Raw genomic sequence first — 25,182 nt, forward strand, 5'->3', positions numbered from 1 at the left:
TCAAAGTCCCATTCCACACAAGTCGTATGTGAACCTTGGTGTCCGCTGGACTTTTATTCAGCCGAAAAATGATGTGTACAGTTGGAGTGAAATGATTCTTCACTCAATGAGCTACTTGAAGATGTCGAGTTGTAACTAACTATTTTGGGGTCTTGCACCCTGGTTTTGTTTCAGGCTCTCAAGCTTCATGCATATGATTATTTTACCGAGTCCGCCCCTCTTGGAAACCAAATTAAGATGTAACATTAAATATGGCACATAGATGTCCCTCCCCTTGCCGACACAATTAACCAATCATATAGATGACCATTGGTCATCTGATGAATAATTATGAAGTGGACACTCCACAAGGCACTGTCAGCAAAATAAGGACTAGTGTCAGCACAATAAAGACTAGTGTCAGCACAATAAAGACTAGTGTCAGCACCTAGGGACTAATGTCAGCACATTACCCCCTTGTCAACTTAAAGCTAGTACTCATGGGGCAGATAAAACTGTCACTCCTCATCTTGTTTTGACCAGTGTCAGACTTCCACCAGTTATACCTTTTCTTTACAACTGGTATTCCCTTGTCTCGATTCCAGGTGCCTACAGCTGACCATTAAAACAAGTGTGATCCCTCTCATCGAATTCAGGATACCTTATGTAACGTACAAAGAAGGGTCATATCAGCACTTTGAGACACTTTCTTATTCTGTACATTGTCTACCAGGAACAATTTGTTATTATATACATTGTCTCCCAAAATGAAGCTTCTCAGCAATTTCAGCATTTCTCATTTTCAAGAAAGACACTCATCAGCAGTTTGGCTTCTCTTCTACTTTGGATGGTCTGCCTGGGCCGATCTACAGCTCTATGTCCAAGCACAATAATGTGCAATGAATATGTTATTAGTCATATTCATTATAGACCCTATATTCCTTTAATATGCTTCGTCACATTCGTCACAGCCAAGCACAGGTTAAAGATCTACCACGGAAAGCAAAAATTGGTGGAAGGTGGCTGCGTTTATAGACAGGAACCGCTAAATACACAGGGTATTTCTACTGTATACATATATGGTGAAAATTGCGCTTTTTAGGTAATTTAGGAAGTCAAAACCAGGATGAAAACCTATACTTCTCATTTTTCTTTGCATTGCAGTGGAACAAATTTGTCAAATCAGCCCCCCCCACCCAAAAAGGTATCGAAATGCCCGCCAAAATGGTATCCTAATGAGATAAGCCAATAGTTATGTCTCATAAGATGCTTTCAATGTACCATCCATGGTGTGTCGTATAAACATTGTACGTGGATGTATGGATGTAGGCCTGCATGTAGTATACCATTAGATACCATGCCATACCACGCTTCCGATTTAAAGAGCAAGTTGATATTTGTAGTGCACCTACCCCCTTTTCACACGCAGTAATGCAGTTGCTTTTCTGTTATCATCTACAAAACTTCCACAAAGTTTAATTTCAGTCAGAGTAATCAGTCACCTACAGTACGTAATATCGATGTCGACACAGACGACTTGATACCTTGACAAAGACGGAGCTCTTTTTAGCCTGTCATTCTTTATTAGTTCAGTTTGTCACCTCTGGTCAGTGTAAGGAGGCAATAAAGATCTCTGGCTACTATAGTATCATTTCTGCAGCTTTCGATTTTCCGCCCTTTCCGCCGCCGGAGATGCAGTGCAGTAGATGCCATGGATCATCGGACATACGTTTATCAAAGGTGGGATTGCGCGCATTAAGTGAACTCGAAAAATTGTTTCTCAAATTTCACAGCCGTGGAAACTGATAAAAATCTCAGTGGAATGATTCATGGTGATATTGGAGTTCCACAGACGTTGAGCTGAGCAGATAGAGAACAGAGTTGCCGAATGTGGAATTTAGCACAAGACATAGTGATTATAACAACGTGCATGGACGCAGCATTAAGATTAAGTTATGCTAGTACCAAGTAATTAAACCAGTCCTTAAAACGTAAAGATGAATTCAACTACATTAATTGAGACTTTACCACGGGGATCGCTACCACTCTTGGCTAGTCAACTGGGAATTCTTGTTCCCTCCACTATTCTCTCAATTTTAATCAACACTTTCACCATCTTTGTTCTCAAAGACGAGAGATGTGGGTTGGACCGTCTCGTTCGTCTCACCTTATGCTTCTTTGCGGTCAACAACATTATAGGAGGGTTATGCGTACCCTTCTATATCTTGGGACCAACCCTAGGAAAGACCAACGTTTGTTTCGGAGGAATGAATGGCATTTACGTATCGTTAGTCATGTCTCTCTGGTTTCTCACCATTATCAATGTGGACAGAGCGATTAGAATCTATCGTCCTTTGCGCTACAGTCTTATTGTCACACAGAATGTGATTACTGTCGTTCTTACTGTGACACCGGTAACAGCAGTGGCCGTAGTTCTTAGCGCTACTCTATCTCACACTTTGCCCTATAGAGCTATGTACATGGCAGTTTGTGAAGCGAAATTCGCTGAGTTGAAGAGCAATCAGCTGAAATGGATGCCTGTGCTGTGGATGGTTATGATTGTTCCGTCCGTCATCACGACTTGCGCAAATATTTTCATCCTACGAACCGCGCTGAAGACATTCTGCACCGAGCGCGCCTTACGACGGATAGTAGCGCACTCCGAACAAACTTTCCCCAATGTCTATGATGGCAATCATGGCCGAGATGGAGCACGTCCTCATCAGCGGGGAAGAATTAACATGAAGAGCGTACGCACTACTGCAATTTTGACTGGAGCAACGTATACGTCTTGGCTGCCATCCGTACTAGCTTTTGTGATTCACGTCTCAGTGAGAAGTGCTTTTGTTCCAGATTGGCTCAATTTTCTCTGTAACATTCCTGTGATCTGCAGCATGTGGTGGAACGGTTTACTCTACATGGTTACCAATACTGAGTACAGAAACACAGCTCTTGGTATCATCAAAGCCAACTATAGAAGAGTCTTTCCACGCCGATTGTGATAAAATAAAGCGCCCGCCCCTGGCTAGCTAGTATGTACTGAGTACCTGACATCTTACAGCAGGCTTCTATTATAGCTGCCTACAATAATTATGGTAAGGCATAGCCACAGATGAATAACGGACACACAATATAACTCTCCGGTAAGCCACATCTCGATTGGCGTCGTTTTCACCTCTACGGAATCGGACTTTTGAAACCCATGGGTTTCCTTGCATTCCAAGAGAACCCATTAAAAGCTGCAGGCGCCATAGACCAAGCATATCTTAAAGAATGTCTCAAGAGATATTTAGATACATACAGATCTATCCCTCCAGGTTACGATCTTCCCAGAAAACAAGAGATCCAGTTTGTCTATCTATTGCTCACCTGACTACATCAAGTTCACGTTTCACGCACGGTCCTGCAGACGAGTAGGCCTATATCCTACTATATACTAGGTATTCAATTATCGAAAAACCGTCGCAAACCTGAAGGCTTTCGGAGGGCTTCAGTGCGGCATGGTGTCCATTTATATACTCTATAACAGCTGACAAGAATACGTGCCATGTTTGTAACAAATTGTACTATGGTTTTTTAAAAAGAAGATCAGATTGTGAAACTTGATATGGCCCCCAAATTGGTTCGTTAACACCAACAAACCAACCTTTAAAAGTACACCCATCATACATATAGAATATACCGATAATTTGGCTCTATCGTTTCTAGTTTTAGAGAAAGAAATTTGATTTAAAGATTCTCTGATGGGGGAGACTTGATGGGCCCTGGGGATAATCCAGGGGGCCACGGTGTGCCCGTTTGACCAACCTGCATCCCGATTAGCAAAACATTTGTTAGATAGTGTTAACACATTTTTCTGTTTGTATAGAATTCGATATTTGCTTCATATGAATAGGTATCTGTGAGCGTTTACCCATATTGGTGCTGCGACATGACACAGCCAGAATAAAGGTATCATAAATGGGGTACTAGGCTTGCCTTTAACACCTCCTTTATTGGTATCATTAGAAACGACTCCATACACAACCCATATGTAGAGACGCTGGTGACTGACACCAAAAATACAACGTATCATGTGCCCTGCATAATATATTGGTTGATATTTTCCACATCTCAATGTTTGACGTACGTTTCCTAGCAACGTTTTGGGCACTGATTCACTGTATCACAACACACTGCACCCGTCTTGACGTACCAGCGAACAGCAGCGACAAGGCATTACTAGTTGATTACGTTGACATACGACATTAGCTCTCCGCAATAACTGTCAACCAAAATTAATAACTTTGCTAAGCTCGTCGTCACAGATTTCTGAAAGGAATCCAAAATGCAATATTTGAATTCACTATTGATCGTCTCAGTAAAAGGCGAGCTAGCATCCGTATCTCTCTCTCTCTCTCTCTCTCCAATTAAACTCTTGGTTTTATACACGCGCTTGAAAGAAAGAGGTATACATGGTATAAATCGGGAGACCTATTGCATCAACTTGTGAAGTTGCGGAGGAAACGCGCTAACTTTTCCTGGTAACGCCATTTGGCTGTAGTGTTTTAGCCGCAGACATTCTGCAGCCAATAAAACATTCAAGATGAATTCAACTACATCAATGGAGACTCCTCTCCGGGGTTCGCTACCACTCTTGGCTGGTCAACTGGTACTTCTCGTTCCATCCACTATTCTCGCACTTTTACTCAACACTTTCACCATCTTTGTTCTCAAGGATGAAAAATGTGGGTTGGATCGCCTCATACGTCTGACCTTCGGTGTCCTTGCGGTCATCAACATTCTTGGAGGACTCTTCGCTCCTTTATACATCTTGGGACAAACGATGGCAAATGCTACTGTCTGTATCATTGGGATGTACGGAACGTATTCAGTTCTGATGTTGTCCCTTTGGCTCCTAGCCATCATCAATGTGGACAGAGCTCTAAGGATCTATAGGCCGTTGCGTTACACGCCTTTCGTCGCGCAGCATACGATGAGGATTGTTGTGCTTGTTTTCATACCAATAGCGGGAGCTCCCGCTGTCTTAACTTACCTATTTTCTCGCCGTCTTCTTTTTCATGCACTCACTAAGGCGGTGTGTGAATCGAGGTTTGATGAGTTGACGAACGGCCATTTGAAATGGATGCCGGTGCTGTGGCTCTTTTTCATTGCTCCGTCATTCGTTACGACTTGTGCGAATATTTTCATTATGCGAATCGCAGGGAAGACGTTCCGCACCGATCGCGCTTTACGACGGGTCGTAGCAAAATCCAATCGGGGCTTCGTTGAACCTTGTGGTCGGAAGGTTGGAAGGGAACCTAGCTATTGGAAGAGTGTGAACATGAAAGGACTTCGCACGGTGGCTGTTCTGACTGGCGCCACCTACCTGTCTTGGTTACCAGCGGAGACCGTCTACATCGTTCATGTCATAAGCAGAAGCCAGATTGGAATTACTTGGGTTATTTTCCTGTCTGATATACCAGCCATCTGCAGTACGTGGTGGAATGGACTTCTGTACATGCTTACCAACAAGGATTACAGACAAAGCTCTATGAACATCATCAGAAGAGTCTTTCACTGTCTCTTACATCGCCATTTCTAAAACCTTGAAACATCGATAATAATAGTGATGATGATTAGAAGAAAATCTCGCAAGACAGACCTATGAAAGCTTTTTTTTTCAGTCAGAACAAAACCGTAGGAGTGCAAGTATAATCATATATAACATGCTGGTTTTGCAGTTAAGCTCACGAGTACCGGTACTTAATGTGCAGCCCACAGGGGGCAAACTGCACTCCTAGTGTCTTCTAGATACGCATCGTCCACTATAGAACATCTGCGCAGAAGAAAGAACAGATGACATCAGATGTCGCTGTCGCTTTGCCATCTTTATGATAATATGACCTTAGTTTGTTAAAATGAGCCCTAACTCCCCCATACCGCCGAAGGAGGATGGGGATTGGGGAGTTGACGCCTCAGAGTCCTTAAAATCTGGATTTTTAAAAAAATCTTCGAAGTCGAATAAAGAAATAGATATAATATACAGCTAAGATAGTGTTATATGAAGGCACTAATGACTGAAATTTCATGTTTGATTATGGCGGATCCGAGGTGCCCTGATTTGGGGTTGGGGATGAGGGGGAGGAGGGGAATTAATTTTTCACATTTTCAGCATCTTCTTGAAAATTTATTACGGATTTTCACCAAATTTGGCAAATAGCATCTTTATGGTGATATGATGTTAATTTTTTTAGACATATGCCCTCTCAACGCCAAAGGAGAAGGGGGAGGGCAGGGAGGAGTTGAAGCCTCAGAGTCCCTTCTGGAATGTTTCAGTTTCTTAGTCAAACCAAAACAGATAGAGCTAAGTTAGTGCTTTAACATCCCCCCATTCCCTCTTTGGTGGTGTGATCATATATTTTTCAATAAGATGCCGAAAATGTAGAAAATTCTCCTCCTCCCCCACATCCCCCCCAATCAGCTGGGCACCCCTGGATCCGCCATAATCAAACATGAAATTTCAGTCATGAATGTTCTCATAGGTTCATATCATTAACTTAGTTCTGTCTTCTTCTTTTTTTTGTGGTTCGACTATACGAAGATAACCCCCTTCGGGGATGTGAGTTGGGAGGGGGGGGGGGTGGTCATTTTAACAAATTAAGAGCATATCATCATAATAGATACTATTTGCCAAGTTTGGTGAAAATCCGTCATAGATTTTTCGAGAAGATGCTGAAAATGTAGAAAATTCCCCTCATCCCCCCCCCCCCCAATTAGGGCACCCATGAATCCGCCATAATCAAACGTGAAATTTCATGCAGTCTTTAATGTCTTCATACCTCTAACTTAGCTCTACCTTTTTCGGTTCGACTAATAATAGGAAAAATTCCAGACTTTATGGACCCTGAGGCTTCAAATCCCCCCCCCTTTTCGGCGGGGGGGGGGGGGGGGGGCTTATCTACTCAGACAAATTAAGATCATAATCATGAATATGTCATCTGCCAAGTTTGATGAAAATACGTTTTGGAGTTTACAGGAAAATTATAACGGTAAAGGTTCATGAGCAATTTTGTTAGACATCGAGATCATTTATATACATGTACCATCGGTACATTACGTAACACCGTGGAAGTACTAGTTCCAAGTCAAATTCTGCTTAATCTTTATTCTACTTTGATTACTCCGTACCTTAATTATGGTATTCTTGTGTGGGGGAATGCAACTAGAAATCTTCTTGATATACTGTTCCGTATTCAAAAACGTGCCATCAGAAATATCAACCATGTCGGATATTTGTCCCACACGAATGATTTATTTTTGAAAAATAAAATACTGAAAATATCAGATCTGTTCAGTTACAACGTCGGCATATTTATGTACAAATTTTCTGCCAACGACTTACCGGGTGTTTTTACTAGCATGTTCAGAAAAAACTATTTGATTCATAATTATCCTACCCGCCAAAGTGACGCATTTCACCTTCCACGTACTCGAACAATTTTCGCTAAAAAAACGATAATGTATACGGGCCCTAGATACTGGAATGACCTCTCCCCCGAAATAACAAGCTGCTCGTCCTTATATTCCTTTAAACGTAAATTAAAAGAGTTTTTATTGAGTGCATATTTTGCAGACACTGAACAGTCGTAATGTCTTATGTAATACTGTGGTATGTTATTGTCCAATCAAACATTTTGTCAACACGTTGCAGATTCCATTTAGGGTCTTGCCATCGGGCTCTCTGAATTCATCATTAGCAATTCCACATTCTACTTCGTTTCCCTCTCTTCCTCTTTCCCTCTACCCCTCTCTAACCTTCTATGCAGAGCTTGACGGCAGGCACCAAATGGCTTAATAGTTGTACATGTTACTTTTTGTGTCTTACTGATCATATCCTGGTGAAAGTTTTAATGCAACAATAGTTCATAGTATATATACCAAAGTAGGCTGTATAATAATGATGGCTCGGTCACAGTAAGTTCATATTAATGTATAGTTTGTTTGTTTTTCTTCTTCTTCTTTTTCTTCTTCTTTTTTATTACATAAAATTTGGCAACCTTACATCATCATTCTGGTCTTATCTTCTATCCGTTCTCCGTTTCTTTTTCACAAACACTGATTACTCGGGGCTTACAGCCAAACAAGCTAGCTTTCATGTAGGTCCCGTCATACTTCTCTTTGATCAACCCCATTTCGATTTCGATTTTGACCAGTTATCATTACATGTAATTACTGTGTTATCACCATGTATATTGTTTGTTTTCTGCACATTGTTCACAAGGTAAAAGAACTTGTCTGGTTTCTGTTGTAATGTTCATAAATGAGAAGTATGAAAATAAATGAATTGAATTGAATTGAGCATGATTTTTACAATTCCCGGCTAAATTGAACGTTTTTAAATTTCCCGGCGAGACGTTTTTACAAATCCCGTTGACGCAATTTTCGAGATTTTTACATTTCCCGGCGAGATGTTTTTAAAATTTACGGCGTTTTTACAAATCCCGGCGAGAAGTTTTTACAAATCCAGGAGTTTTTACAAATCCCGGCGTTTTTACAAAACCCGGCTCCATGCACAGACCGTCGTAGCGGCAAAGCAGAAAACACACTGATTGGGTCTCCTATGGCTCGATATGGGTCTGTGGTTGCCAAGCACAGGTTAAAGGTCTACCACGGAAAGCAAAAATTGGTGGAAGGTGGCCACGTTTATAGACAGGAACCGCTAAATACACAGGGTATTTTTACTGTATATATATGGTGAAAATTGCGCTTTTTAGGTAATTTAGGAAGTCAAAACCAGGATGAAAACCTACACTTCTCATTTTTCTTTGCATTGCAGTGGAACAAATTTGTCAAATCAGCCCCCCCCCCCCCTCCCCACCCAAAAAGGTATCGAAATGCCCGCCAAAATGGTATCCTAATGAGATAAGCCAATAGTTATGTCTCATAAGATGCTTTCAATGTACCATCCATGGTGTGTCGTATAAACATTGTACGTGGATGTATCGATGTAGGCCTGCATGTAGTATACCATTAGATACCATGCCATACCACGCTTCCGATTTAAAGAGCAAGTTGATATTTGTAGTGCACCTACCCCCTTTTCACACGCAGTAATGCAGTTGCTTTTCTGTTATCATCTACAAAGCTTCCACAAAGTTTAATTTCAGTCAGAGTAATCACTCACCTACAGTACGTAATATCGATGTCGACACAGACGACTGGATACCTTAACAAAGAGGGCGCTCTTTTTAACCTGTCATTCTTAATTAGTTCAGTAAATTTTTGTCACCTCTGGTCAGTGTAAGGAGGCAATTAAGATCTCTGGCTACTATAGTATCATTTCTGCAGCTTTCGATTTTCCGCCCTTTCCACCGCCGGAGATGCAGTGCAGCAGATGAATCATCGGACATACGTTTATCAAAGGTGGGATTGCGCGCATTAAGTGAACTCGAAAAATTGTTTCTCAAATTTCACAGCCGTGGAAACTGATAAAAAACTCAGTGGAATGATTCGTGGTGATACTGGAGTTCCACAGACGTTGAGCTGAGCAGACAGAGAACAGAGTTGCCGAATGTGGAATTTAGCACAAGACATAGTGATTATAACAACGTGCTGGACGCAGCATTAAGATTAAGTTATGCTAGTACCAAGTAATTAAACCAGTCCTTAAAACGTAAAGATGAATTCAACTACATTAATTGAGACTTTACCACGGGGATCGCTACCACTCTTGGCTAGTCAACTGGGAATTCTCGTTCCCTCAACTATTCTCTCAATTTTACTCAACACTTTCACCATCTTTGTTCTCAAAGACGAGAGATGTGGGTTGGACCGTCTCGTTCGTCTCACCTTATGCTTCTTTGCGGTCAACAACATTATAGGAGGGTTATGCGTACCCTTCTATATCTTGGGACCAACCCTAGGAAAGACCAACGTTTGTTTCGGAGGAATGAATGGCATTTACGTATCGTTAGTCATGTCTCTCTGGTTTCTCGCCATTATCAATGTGGACAGAGCGATTAGAATCTATCGTCCTTTGCGCTACAGTCTTATTGTCACACAGAATGTGATTACTGTCGTTCTTACTGTGACACCGGTAACAGCAGTGGCCGTAGTTCTTAGCGCTACTCTATCTCACACTTTGCCCTATAGAGCTATGTACATGGCAGTTTGTGAAGCGAAATTCGCTGAGTTGAAGAGCAATCAACTGAAATGGATGCCTGTGCTGTGGATGGTCATGATTGTTCCGTCCGTCATCACGACTTGCGCAAATATTTTCATCCTACGAACCGCGCTGAAGACATTCCGCACCGAGCGCGCCTTATGACGGATAGTAGCGCACTCCGAACAAACTTTCCCCAATGTCTATGGTGGCAATCATGGCCGAGATGGAGCACGTCCTCATCAGCGGGGAAGAATTAACATGAAGAGCGTACGCACTACTGCAATTTTGACTGGAGCAACGTATACGTCTTGGCTGCCATCCGTACTAGTTTTTGTGATTCACGTCTCAGTGAGAAGTGCTTTTGTTCCAGATTGGCTCAATTTTCTCTGTAACATTCCTGTGATCTGCAGCATGTGGTGGAACGGTTTACTCTACATGGTTACCAATACTGAGTACAGAAACACAGCTCTTGGTATCATCAAAGCCAACTATAGAAGAGTCTTTCCACGCCGATTGTGATAAAATAAAGCGCCCACCCCTGGCTATAGCTAGTATGTACTGAGTACCTGACATCTTACAGCAGGCTTCTATTATAGCTGCCTACAATAATTATGGTAAGGCATAGCCACAGATGAATAACGGACACGCAATATAACTCTCCGGTAAGCCACATCTCGATTGGCGTCGTTTTCACCTCTACGGAATCGGACTTTTGAAACCCATGGGTTTCCTTGCATTCCAAGAGAACCCATTAAAAGCTGCAGGCGCCATAGACCAAGCATATCTTAAAGAATGTCTCAAGAGATATTTAGATACATACAGATCTATCCCTCCAGGTTACGATCTTCCCAGAAAACAAGAGATCCAGTTTGTCTATCTATTGCTCACCTGACTATATCAAGTTCACGTTTCACGCACGGTCCTGCAGACGAGTAGGCCTATATCCTACTATATACTAGGTATTCAATTATCGAAAAACCATCGCAAACCTGAAGGCTTTCGGAGGGCTTCAGTGCGGCATGGTGTCCATTTATATACTCTATAACAGCTGACAAGAATACGTGCCATGTTTGTAACAAATTGTACTATGGTTTTTTAAAAAGAAGATCAGATTGTGAAACTTGATATGGCCCCCAAATTGGTTCGTTAACACCAACAAACCAACCTTTAAAAGTACACCCATCATGCATATAGAATATACCGATAATTTGGCTCTATCGTTTCTAGTTTTAGAGAAAGAAATTTGATTTAAAGATTCTCTGATGGGGAGACTTGATGGGCCCTGGGGATAATCCAGGGGGCCACGGTGTGCCCGTTTGACCAACCTGCATCCCGATTAGCAAAACATTTGTTAGATAGTGTTAACACATTTTTCTGTTTGTATAGAATTCGATATTTGCTTCATATGAATTGGTATCTGTGAGCGTTTACCCATATTGGTGCTGCGACATGACACAGCCAGAATAAAGGTATCATATAATGGGGTACTAGGCTTGCCTTTAACACCTCCTTTATTGGTATCATTAGAAACGACTCCATACACAACCCATGTGTAGAGACGCTGGTGACTGACACCAAAAATACAACGTATCATGTGCCCTGCAGAATATATTGGTTGATATTTTCCACATCTCAATGTTTGACGTACGTTTCCTAGCAACGTTTTGGGCACTGATTCGCTGTATCACAACACACTGCACCCGCCTTGACGTACCAGCGAACAGCAGCGACAAGGCATTACTAGTTGATTACGTTGACATACGACATTAGCTCTCCGCGATAACTGTCAACCAAAATTAATAACTTTGCTAAGCTCGTCGTCACAGATTTCTGAAAGGAATCCAAAATGCAATATTTGAATTCACTATTGATCGTCTCAGTAAAAGGCGAGCTAGCATCCGTATCTCTCTCTCTCTCTCTCCAATTAAACTCTTGGTTTTATACACGCGCTTGAAAGAAAGAGGTATACATGGTATAAATCGGGAGACCTGTTGCATCAACTTGTGAAGTTGCGGAGGAAACGCGCTAACTTTTCCTGGTAACGCCATTTGGCTGTAGTGTTTTAGCCGCAGACATTCTGCAGCCAATAAAACATTCAAGATGAATTCAACTACATCAATGGAGACTCCTCTCCGGGGTTCGCTACCACTCTTGGCTGGTCAACTGGTACTTCTCGTTCCATCCACTATTCTCTCACTTTTACTCAACACTTTTACCATCTTTGTTCTCAAAGATGAAAAATGTGGGTTGGACCGTCTCATCCGTCTGACATTCGGTTTCCTTGCAGTCATCAACATTCTTGGAGGACTCTTCGCTCCTTTATACATCTTGGGACAAACGCTGGCAAAGAACACTGTCTGTATCATTGGGATGTACGGAACGTACTCAGGTCTGATGTTGTCCCTTTGGCTCCTAGCCATAATCAATGTGGACAGAGCTCTGAGGATTTACAGGCCGTTGCGTTACACGCCTTTCGTCGCGCAGTATACGATGAGGATTGTTATGTTTGTTTTCATACCAATATCGGGAGCTCCCGCTTTCTTAACTTACCTATTTTCTCGCCGTCTTCTTTTTCATGCACTCACTAAGGCGGTGTGTGAATCGAGGTTTGATGAGTTAACGAACAGCCATTTGAAATGGATGCCGGTGCTGTGGATATTTTTCATTGCTCCGTCATTCGTTACGACTTGTGCGAATATTTTCATTATGCGAATCGCAGTGAAGACGTTCCGCACCGATCGCGCTTTACGACGGGTCGTAGCAAAATCCAATCGGGGCTTCGTTGAACCTTGTGGTCGGAAGGTTGGAAGGGAACCTAGCTATTGGAAGAGTGTGAACCTGAAAGGACTTCGCACGGTGGCTGTTCTGACTGGCGCAACTTACCTGTCTTGGTTGCCAGCAGAGACCGTCTACATCGTTCATGTCATAAGCAGAAGCCAGATTGGAATTACTTGGGTTATTTTCCTGTCTGATATACCAGCCATCTGCAGTACGTGGTGGAATGGACTTCTGTACATGCTTACCAACAAGGATTACAGACAAAGCTCTATGAACATCATCAGAAGAGTCTTTCACTGTCTCTTACATCGCCATTTCTAAAACCTTAAAACATCGATAATATTAATGGTGACAGATTAGAAGAAAATCTCGCAAGACAGACCTATGAAAGCAATTTTTCAGTCAGAACAAAGCTGTAAGAGTGCAAGTATAGCATGCTGGTTTTGCAGTTAGGCTCACGAGTACGAATGTTCAGCTCACAGGGGGCAAACTGCACTCCTATTGTCTTCATGAAACACATCGTTCACTGTAGAACATCTGCGCAGAAGACTGAGAACAGATGACATAAGATGTCGCTGTCGCTTTGCCGTGGCTAGGACCGGAACCATAAACCAGTCAATTGGCTAGTTTCAGTATCGACTTTCATGTTGAATCACTAGCACGTCCGTCCGAACTAGTGAGAACAAATCGGCATTTTACACAGAACTAATACTTAGATTCATCTGATTAGATTATCGTATTGACCACGATGATGATGCTGTATAGGAAATATTTAAGCAAATGTAGTTTCGTGTGGCACGTTTTTCACCAAGTTGTAGGGCTCGAAGAAGTTAATGAGCGTATTAGACTACAACAGTACCTGCATTGCCTTCGTCAGTGCTGTCATTCCATTTCCTGGGACCCTTTCAGCCAGTCCCTCCGGGGGTCAGCACACGAGCTAGACACCCACGAGTCACACAGCCCACGAGCTAAACGCCAAGCATGCCATGTAGAACAGGTCCACGAGCTAGAAAGGGTCCATAGCTCTTGACGTGCACCCTTTATATCCGCCGCCTAACAGCGTGCTGATCTATTCGCGCTGATCAACATAGCAGCGCGCTGACCCTACTCACTTCAACGCTGAGCTTCTCATCGAGTTATGAAATCATATACAAACACTCGGGTATAGAGAAGAGCTCTGTGGATAGGATGCCTTTGATGTTTACACAAATACCATGGCAGGTCTCGAAACTTGGATCTTCCTTTACTGAATCCTTGATTCATCATGACACACCTATAGTAACTGCATCGATAATGACATCGGGCGAGTTTGTAGTCGGTCTATTGTTTTCATCGTCCGCTTCATCGATATGAAATTTGTACTGAAAAAAACCCACAAAAAATAGACAGAACAATATCATCCATAATGAATAGTAGAATTATGATTCTTTCGGTTATTATTTCAGATAATAATCACAACTACTTTCATCATCGTGGGGAATCATTTTCGTTGTTTATCTAAACTTTTGATATCAATAGTCTTGTAAATGTTACCAAAATTGACCAATATATCCCTGTATAGAATCGGAAAATCAATTTGAATACATTCAGAAAAAGCACTGTTTGTTTGTCTGTTTTTAATAAAAATGTAGGCCTACAGAGCAAACATGTGTCACAATACAGCCTTAGTTATTCGACCAGCTGGATACTTGTTATTCTCAAATCTTCAACAGATATTATAATTTATGTGAAATCGTTCATTGTCACGCAAATGAATTGTTGTACTGTGTTTGTGCTGCTTTTTGCTGTTCCACGTTTACCACGTGTGTCAACACTGATTTTTATGGCAACTTGTACATACAATGATTGATGAGAATATGCGTCGTGATATAGTGTTATAGATACCGAAAATAAATTGCGTTGAAAAAGATAGAGCATCTCATCCGTCAGAGGCTGTTTAATCTTGATTTGAAATTACCCTCTTCTGTTTCCCTTATACAAAAGGGTATAATAAGAAGCTTTGTTACAGGAACTCCTTTGACCTGGTGTGTTTCATAGACTCAGTTTGACGACAGATTTAAAGCCCACATCAAGTGGTAACTTTTGTGATTATTTATACGCAATCGTGTCAAAGTTTATATACGTTTTTTACCCTGGAGTTTAGTCGTCAAAGTATCTTGCAATGTATAGAACAAGAAACTTCTGCCGAAAAGACGTACTGTTTTGTCTTTCGAGTTCAAATGATACTAGCTCTAAAATATTGGTCCATAATGTGACTGCTGTTTAAAAAACAAACAAACACACAAACAAACAAAAACACCCTATTTGCATTGTGTGAGTGTTTTATATGGAAAGTATTGATAATTTGTATAGGCCTAAAGATAAGTCATATTACTCTGTATTCTTTGCCAAAAACGGTCAGTGAGCATACTTATTGTTTCTTTGTGTAAGACATGGCTACATCATAGATTCAAAGTGACTTCGAAGTATTATTTTTAAGAATTTATTGCAAATTCATTTTCATCGGTCAGTGGAAGGCTGATAGGATCAAGGAGACATACCTAAGCTCATTGATCAAATGTATCCACCTCGAGAATTTTACACTGACTGTGAGTGGCATTACCAAATATACCGGTCATCTTTGGTCTATAGACAATAGACTTTAGGAAATTTGCCAGACTGTTCTGAGACCAAAGTGGTTCGGTCATTTATTCATTTCATTTATTCCCAGCGTACATTGTTGGGGGCCCCATAACTAGCATCAACCAAAGAAATATAACAGTATGCAGGTATAGAAACAAATACATTCTTATAATACTAGTAAATTCAATGAAATCAAAAGTTTTTTTTTCAATAGTTTCAAGCCTTACAAAAAGACGATAACGATACCATTAGTATAAAATTATTTTCAAGCAGATATCAACTAATGTTTTAAAGTCGATAATTACACAACCTTATCTATTAAGCCCACCCCATCCCACGGTATCTTTTGTTACATCAGAAATAATAGAACACATCGCGAGTAAGTAGGCCCTACTTATTAATTACTATCTCCAACTGAGCTCAGACTACATTGCGTCAATGACGTCTTTCAAACAGCGAGCTTACTTCATCAGTTTTCCTATTTAAGTGCACAGAATAATAAATTGTTGATATTACTTTGATATCAAATTGTTGTTATTACTTTCTAATCAGCCATCACTACACTAGAGGTGACATATCAATAAAACTGTTGAATGTCTGGTCTTTTCCATGTCGATACCCAATGTGATTGATAACTGTATTATAAAGTCAGGAACTTTGTAAACCTTGTCTCTGAATTTTGATTGCAATGAGCTCTTTATGAAAAGGCAAGGTAATATTAGAAAACATAATCATTGTTATGATGGTTGTTGAATTCAGACTAATTATAATATATATGATTATTGCCCAAGGGGTTAATTACTCGTTCATCATTTGCGAAAGTCATAAACCTCGTCCGTTTTCTGACAGTGTTGAATTACATTCTCCATCAACTGTCAGGATTTGACGAACTGAAAACAAACTAATATAGGTTTACTCGAAATCTCATTTTTAACTGTGGAATCATCAGCCATTCTGAAGAGAATTCTTTGTAGGACAATGTAGGAAATGTCAAGTCGTGTCCATTAGTTTGTTTACTTTGAACCGCAAAGGTATAGATGCTGCTTTTAGGATTTATGCTTCAAATGGATACACCAGTAGGCGTAGTGCGGTGTGATAAAATCTGATAATGTCGAATAATTTTACCTTATTTAAACTACGGGATTCTTGCTTGGGGTAATACATATCAGATATTACTTGATAAACTTTTTTTTATTGCAAAAGAAAGCGCTCAGAATTGTTTTTAATCTACATACCAGAGAACATACAGATGTTTTGTTTTTTGACCATAATATACTAAAAATAAAAAAATTGTATGTGTTCCAACTTGGCCAGTTTATGTTTAATTATAACAGCAATTTCTTACCTAAAATATTTCACGACTTATTTTATCGAAACAGTCATCCCACGCGACTATCCGACGAATTTCATCTTCCATTAATGAGAACCGCACATGCCCAAAGTACATTTCTGTATACCGGACCCAGACTTTGGAATAATTTGGATAATAGTTTAAAAGATTCCCCCAAATTTGTCACGTTTAAATACAAATTCAGAAAACACCTACTCTCTACATATAATTCTAGATAACTCAAATTGCTTTCATTCATGCTTGAGCTTTCACCTATCCTGATGTCGGAGCACTTGGTGTGATCTGTATGCAGACCTCTCTTCTTTCTTCTCTCGTCTTCCTTTCCTGTCCTTTGTTCTTCGTAGACTTGTATTGTTACCGTCTTCTCTCCTCTCGGTACTGTCTCGCGTCTTATATGTGTGTGGGTAATGTGTGGACGAGTGTGTTGTCCTTGTCATATTTTCCCGGTACACGTGGTTCAGTGAACAGTGTCCGGGCATTAGCATTGATATTCATTTTTTTCCCGACCTGCGTATCTCAATATAACTACATGTACATGTTTACAAATGACTTAAATAATCTATATCAAATACAATAGCTATAAAAATACACTCAAATAATATATCATTTACTCATTATTTATCTAGCGATCTACGTTCCACAATCTTTGCTGTTTAGTGGATCATTATATTTTCCATAATCGAATCTATTTTCCGCACGCCCACGAAGTATATATATTTATTGTTCCTCCTAATTATTGTATATATAAATATATGTTGTTATCTCGGATACTACATGAATCTTTTGCAAATGTTTGAACAATATTATTTCATGACATGCATACTTTGTATTATGCTTTGATTTTCGTCCATTGGAAATAAACTATGATTGAATTGAATTGAGAATTGGGAATAATTATTGGTGATATTATCTTGGTGTTATAGTTATGATCCGAAATCTAAGATAGCAGTTCTCAGTAGTGCGCGTCAATGCACTAATGCAAGGAAGGATGAAAATAATGTAAAAATAAAAATTGCAAACTAACGTTGTACACATCAAGGAAACTTTGAAAAGACTTCTGTATCGTTATTATTAAGATGTCGTTGGTCACTAACCGGAGTCTGTCGAGTGTGCTGCCCTCTTTTGACGCTTATGCGTTCAATGCTGTTGTCATTTCCGTCACCTGACCTCAGCTGACATAATGCACTGATATTCTATTTCTGCGGTTTCAGTACATAATACAGTAAATGATATTTTACCACATTTACAACATGAAGTTCATTAGCTGCAGAAGGAGAAATGATGTAGTAAGATAATAGAAATTATAATTCAAAACAAATTTTATAGAGCCTGTATAAAAAGTCTCGAGTTGATCTTGCATCATAAGAGAATAGAATGTCGGTAAAAGCAATTAAAGTAAGGGCAGATGGCCGCCATATACAGGTACATCTTGAAGAAATGACAGACATAAATTCAGACGCAGTGACATATACAAGAGGGCTGTATTATATGATCCATGACTTGTGAGTGCTGTTTGAGGTTTTGAGTTGTAGTATGTATGTGGTGCTAATGTTAATAGTAAATGTTAGGACGACGCGTCATCTTGTTGCAATGCATGAATATCATAGGAATACTTACACTTGTTAGAAAGATGTATTGTTGCAATTCATGCATTTATATTTACGACACTGATAGAAGTGATTTCTTATGTAGGTTTGGGCTTGGAAACCAGTATGTCTGATTTACAAATATAACCGACACATTATTAGTTTCGGGGGTTACACACACACACACTCACACACAAAACACACACACACACACAAAACACAAAACAAAACAACAACACCCAACTGATTGTCAAATTCAGCTTGGACGTTACATTCTTGGAATCCTATGATGAACTATTTTGACGTGAAAACACACACCAAGTCAGTTTTGCTCATTGTTGTCTTCTTGACAGCAACGCTACAGACGGTTTGGAAATGATTAGTCCTGAAATATAAAAATGGGACACTATACCCGAGAAAAGAGAGAAAGAAGTTTACTGAACCAGTTTTAGTTACAATATCAAAGTGCTAACTTCCAAGGAGATTTAAAACTGGAAGGAGAGTAATCACAAATCACAGACACACACATAGGGGTTCTTTTAATTACATACTTTTCGTAATAAGGACAATTCAGACGTCTCCATTTCACGAGCTTATCAAACATTCTATGGCTGAAGCAAATCAAAACTTGTGAAACGCATAATGAGTACGCGCAAGTTAATGATATAAACTTTGCAGTTTTAAATACCATTCTCAAATTCAGGTTTGTATGGGAGACATAAAAGTGGATTACTGCTGTAAAAAAAAAAAAAAACCTCACAAAAAGTTATGTTTTTACTACGAAAACTTCTGATATTCCGAGAAGCATACGAATACACCAATAATTTCGGATATTTCACAAATAATTATCAATGTGATCAGATAGGTGTAATCACATCCCGCTGATGTGATCTTGTTTTCCATATTCACGCATCTCATGTTTTCTTTTTCGAAATACATGCGCCCTTTGAAACAGGCAAAACAAGTGAAAGATGTCAATAAAAGCACATACAATGTAGCACATGCTTTTATTGATGTTTTTCACTTGATTTCTGGCATGTAGGCCAGAATATACGAAACGGGGTATACACCATTTGAATAAATTTTCCCTGCAGATTCCATAGCTATATCGCAAGACAATGTATTGTGTGTAGTCCTATATATAAAAAAAAGTCACATGGAAATGATGCAATGTTTATCTCCCAGGGGTGGATTCATCATGATATTGTGTATCTACTCTCATCAACCACAATAGCTTAACTGCATCTTGCCCTTCACCATCTCTTTGTGGACAAGTGCTCAAATTTCTTGTTTTTTTCTTGATTTCAAACAAGAAATGAAATCAAATGAAATACGATCTCATATAAGACATAGTCTCATTGCCCACTCACCCGCGCGGTCCCTAATTCATCCCATTTACGTTAGTGTCTTTGGTAGGTAACAGGCAAAAGACACTTTTGTTAGCTTGGCTTGGTCAGCAGTACTGTCCGAGATGGGCAATAGGTGGCGCACTTCACACAGCTCATTCTGTCCCAGTCCTTTCGGAGTCTGTCATTTTCTTCGACCCACACCATGCAGGGAGGTGGGTCTTATAATATACCCACCTCTAATGACCTCCCTGAGGGTGTATCAATGGGGACATGGCAACTAAGGTATTGCAGAGTTCACTGAGTGGCAACACAGTGGAGGCTTTACACTGGATAATGAAGATCATTATAGTCATACTTATTCGACTTTCGTTTATAAATACGAATAAACAAATACTATTTTAGAGCTCCCGTCGCTGATGTTTTAATACATCAACCAGCTTTCAAATCAGTATGATATTCCACAAAGATTACATTGCAGGATCAAATTATATTTAATTACATTTCGAATGTAAGAGGGAAAATACGTAAAGTTTGCTTTAGCTTACTGTGCTACCCAAATGTTTTTCTTAAAAAAGAAGAAAAATAACATATAGGCCTACTACAGACAGTCATAACCAAGTGAGTCCAGAATGTAATCATGGAGCTACATGATGTAATCATTACTTGGCATAGCACCCAGTACAATCAGTTGTATGTATTTTGCAGATATGAGACGCTATTCCCGACTCACAGATGGTACAATAATTTCATGGCGTTGTACTATTGAATTGATTTGCTATCCCGCCCCTCTACCCAACAACGCAATTCCAGTGAGGCAGTAAAAAGTGGAAGATAGCCAAACTTAATCGGCTTCCCATCCAATCAACTATTGGTGAAGTCACAACAGTCGCCATGCTGCCTGTTGATTGGCTAATCATCTGACAAAAGGACGAATGTCCCGGATGTAATTTTCATCCACGGCTTGTAGTATGTGTGCATGAGTCCGGAAGCCAATATTGTAAAGCGTGAATCTAGCGGACGTGAGGATTGCGTGCATGCAGCGGAATGCGACCATAAGCAGCGGAAAGGTTCCTGGTGACCATCTCTAGCGCACGCTGGGCTCTCCCTCTGCCTGTACTCACTCGTACGGTACTACATCACCCTGCTCGGCCTCGGTGGAGAAACAAAGAAATCACTCGTTGAGGAAATCACAAGATGGGGGTCTTCCACAAATTGATTGCTGCAGCCATATCTCTTCTATCTGTGTCAGGTAAGTCTTGTTTCCTACCTTAAAGATTTCCACGAAAACATTGAAAAAGGGGGAACTTTCCTGTTACGAGTACGTGAGTAGTGCAAGTTATGTCATCCAAGCCTTGTCTCGTAAGATGAGTGCACAGTGTTCAGTTTTTATGAAAGCCTTGGATGACTCGGAGACATATAGGACTCACTCACCAGCGTCCTCTCTGGATGAATGATGGAGCTAAATTTGGCTCCATTGATAATAGCATTGATAGTAGGCCTTTAGAAAAAATGTGTCTATCAAAATTTATCTTTGAGTGTCCTGCTTCAGGACATGGTCATGATCTTGCTAAAAAACAAAAATTCACTTACATCCTTTATTCTTCTGCGCTCATGCCCAGTATCAGCCTTATATATAGCACGGAGCAAGATCCATGCTCATAGTATTCATGGAGGTTTAGCCTAGAATCCTGGTACATTGTACTTAAAAAAAAATGTTTTGTGTTTGTGTTTTGTTTTGCTTTGTTTTTTTTTTTTTCTGGTCCGAATGTTCCCTCATATCGTGGTATGAGAGAGATCTTTCAGCGGGGAGGCTAGAGAGTTGACTACTGACTGCCCCTGCATGGGTTGGAGAGAATAGAGCTACGTATAATCAGTAGAGAAGTGGAAAGAAATCATCTTTAGCTCTTTCCACCTCCCTAATACAGCTGTAAAATAATAATGTAACTACAACGCGTGCTTGGCTCCATGCACGACATAGACGCCTGATGACGAAAACACAAGGCAGGTGTAGGAATTTTGGCAAAGTGTAAATATCATTCACCTTTGTGTCACAATGGATTTGTCGAGAGATAAAAAATACCAAACTTTCTCATAACACAACACACGCCCGCTGACCTCTAAGACATTTCCTTTCATAAACGATGAAGTAGTTGTGAACTCGGAAAGAGGCGTACTTTCTTTTGTTTCTCGATCGAGCGCAATTGCATGCGGGGTAACAACTGCCCATTATACAGTCAGCTATGTAGGCTATTGCTTCAGAACCCTTACAGTTAATAGGGACATCATGTAGACGGAGGACATCGATATCGATGAAAGGTATATTTATCACCAGTGTAAGCCTATCGCGATGCTGATGGTATTATCAATGAAAGCCTCTTTCGTAAATTTCTTAGCCAATATCAACCAATATCGACGTACTGCGTTTAGAATACAAATATGTACTAACTAATAGTTCCTTGTGTAGATTGACAGAGTTGAATGTCAGATGAATATTTATAAAGTGATGAATACCTATGATCTAATGTTGATTTTATCTGGCACAGTTTATTGACGTCATTATTTGATAAACGCTGAACGTGTATCCCTTTCAGTAACACACCGATTAATCTAATAAGACCACTATAGGGTATTAATATTAGTAAAGATAACTGGCAAGATGGACGGTATACCGCTTCCCGCGCTTTGTTTTTGTCTGTTAACATCCAGGGAGATGGTACAACCTGCCACATGGATAAATATTAGGGTTTTTCTCGGCTAATGCCACTCAGATATATAGCTAATCAAAATGAATTGAAGTGACTTTATGCACCATCGATTTCCAGCGGTATGCCATGCCGCAGTATAAGCGCAGCTATTTCCTATCGCCCCAGCCCCTTGTGTTTCTGCTTTGTTTCGTTTTGTTTTGTGCGATGTTGCGTTATTCTTTTGTGTGTGTTTATATTCAATCGACTGAAGTCTCGAATGTTAAGCGGATGAGGAGCGGTCTGTTTGTTGTTAAACATACACACAGCTCACACACGCACAAGAAGCCGAGCACAGTTTGAATGAATTTTGGGTGGAAACTCCAGTCGTAACGTCTCAAGTCGATTAAAAATAAACACAAAAATCCACGAAAATCTCGTACCAAACGGGAGCTGCAAGTGAGAGAAAGACGTAGGCAATTAAATCGTAATTTTATCCTTGATTACAGATTACACTGTTACCCTACTCACAGACGGTTGATGTACTTTGGGATAAACATTGTGGGAACACACACATCGTCTTTGCCTATTGAACCAGATAGCAATGGTTATATACGACCCACACGGGGGGAACAAAGACTGGCGCGGCAACGCTTTGTGCCTAGTTGTAATCTGAGTAAACCTTTATAAACTTTAGTACTTGGTTTACTCACCTCCCTGGTTTATGCTTATCGGCCTGGTAATAAACTATCAAACAGCCTCTATTTTTGCCAAGAGAGCGTGTGATTTTGAATACTACCACGTGGCCTGGTTCACTCAAAGACGTTGATATGAAAAACTCATACGATCCCGTCGCGGCGTGTATAGCCAGCTATGAGCGGCTATAAAAGAGCTTGCTTTGCAAAGAACTGTGAAGATAATGTGTCTGTTTTCTTTCTTTATCCAGCTTGGAGCGAATTGGTGATAAACACCCTGCATCGTTTGCTGTGTTTGTCAGAATATTTAGCATGTGCCAAACTTCCATCATCCTTACTCTTTGCGGCCATGTCCTGCTTTATGCCTAGAAGATCGCGAACATTTTTCAGTCTGATGTCATATCGGGTTCGTTGTAATAGAGCCCTAAAGGCCTAGTGCCTTTTTGCGCCTTTCTACCATGATTGTGATGAAGTATATTCTCAATTCGAATTACGCGTTTTGATGGCATTGCCTGGCAATGAAATAGCATCAATGAAAACTCACAGTCGTCGAATGAATGAAAGTGCCAAAGCGCTGGCCATTTTCTTGACAAATAATGAGTTTGTAGGATTAATTCTCGTTTTATTTTAGCTCATGGCATATCGCTTCAAAATCAAAATCGTTTTGCAAAACAAATACAGTCATAATTATTGCCACAGGTGCGTGTATTTTCAGTTCATGTTGCTCCTGATTTTACACGAATCTGTCTACTCTAAAGTTCCTTCTGTCTATTTAGAGTTGAAGAAGTCGTATCGTTTCATTGTACCAATTCCCGCAGATGTTAATAACACCTTTATAGTCGGATATGAAAGTAGTATGGGCCGCTCCCTGCGAGATTATGTTTTATTTGCTATGTCGACAAAGATTCTATAGAGAACATTGAGCAGTCAGGATTTGTACGTGGTCAAAAGTGTGAGTTAATGGCCTTCAGATTCACTTCCGACAAGATTCCTTTCCGCTGGATGCAGAGCAGAGAGATTTAATAGATAGAGCATGGCTCTTTTCCGGACGCCACTACCGGCGGACCAATAGTATATTCAACAATGTCGGTGTATATGTTGTGTAACTCAGCTCAGCCAATTCATAGTAATATACGGACCCTAACAAAGTGAAAGAACAATGAAAATAAAGCACGAAAGAGAAAAGCCAATGAAAATCAGTATTATTGTAATTTTACATTAATAGGTTCTCTTCTGACATTAATACACCTATAACATCCGTTCGATTTGAAAATTTTCTCGTCGATAGATGATTATGCAATCGTTATATAACTTAAGTTTCAATGTTTTATCTATTACAGGAAGTTTGATTTGAGATAACACTACGCAATGTTTTCTTTTTCGATTAGATGTGTCGCAAATACAAATTCAGCAATTTCGCTTCGATTTCTCTTTGCCATGTTTGAACAACAATATAAAGGAAATATAAAGAAAATTCCACAAAAAAATATTTTTTTTTCTAGCATAATGAAAGAGCACCTGACTAACCGCTTTCAGAAAGCAGAGGGAAAAATTGCTACACTTAACATATTATGTCAGTATCAAGTCAAAATGGAAAGTGTAATTTTCATGAAAAATGAATTATTGTGGAATTCCCTTTATATTGTTGTCCATTAATACGTAATAACCTCTAGTAGTCACCTCATCCAGCGGTTCCAACACCGAAACTTTAAAAATTCATAACTTTTGCACCGATTGTTCGATTTTCCTCAAACTTTCACTGATGTGTTCTACTAATGTTGCTGCTTTCACTCAATTAACATTGCTCTTTTGGTTTGGGTTCCCTTTAAAGGGATGGTGTAGTTTTGGATGAGATGGGGCTTCAGGTTTCCTACTTTTTTGTGAGATAATGAGAAACCTCATATGAAATATTAAAGATAAGATTTTGTTTGAAATGGCTGAAATATCCAAAAACACAGAGGTCGTAGTAAAAGGTGGGGCCCATCTTTTATTAG

At 40.0% G+C, this 25,182-nt stretch overlaps 1 pseudogene; it reads left to right on the plus strand.

Moving 5' to 3' along the window:
- Window positions 1–5,302: 5,302 nt before the first annotated feature.
- The window catches only part of LOC139722759 (uncharacterized), a 51,499-nt pseudogene continuing 31,619 nt past the window's right edge, over window positions 5,303–25,182 (plus strand).

This window comes from Diadema antillarum, unplaced genomic scaffold (assembly GCF_040938485.1).
Source record: "Diadema antillarum isolate AM-2024a unplaced genomic scaffold, OU_Dant_1.0 scf00000001, whole genome shotgun sequence".
Classification (NCBI taxonomy): domain Eukaryota; kingdom Metazoa; phylum Echinodermata; class Echinoidea; order Diadematoida; family Diadematidae; genus Diadema; species Diadema antillarum.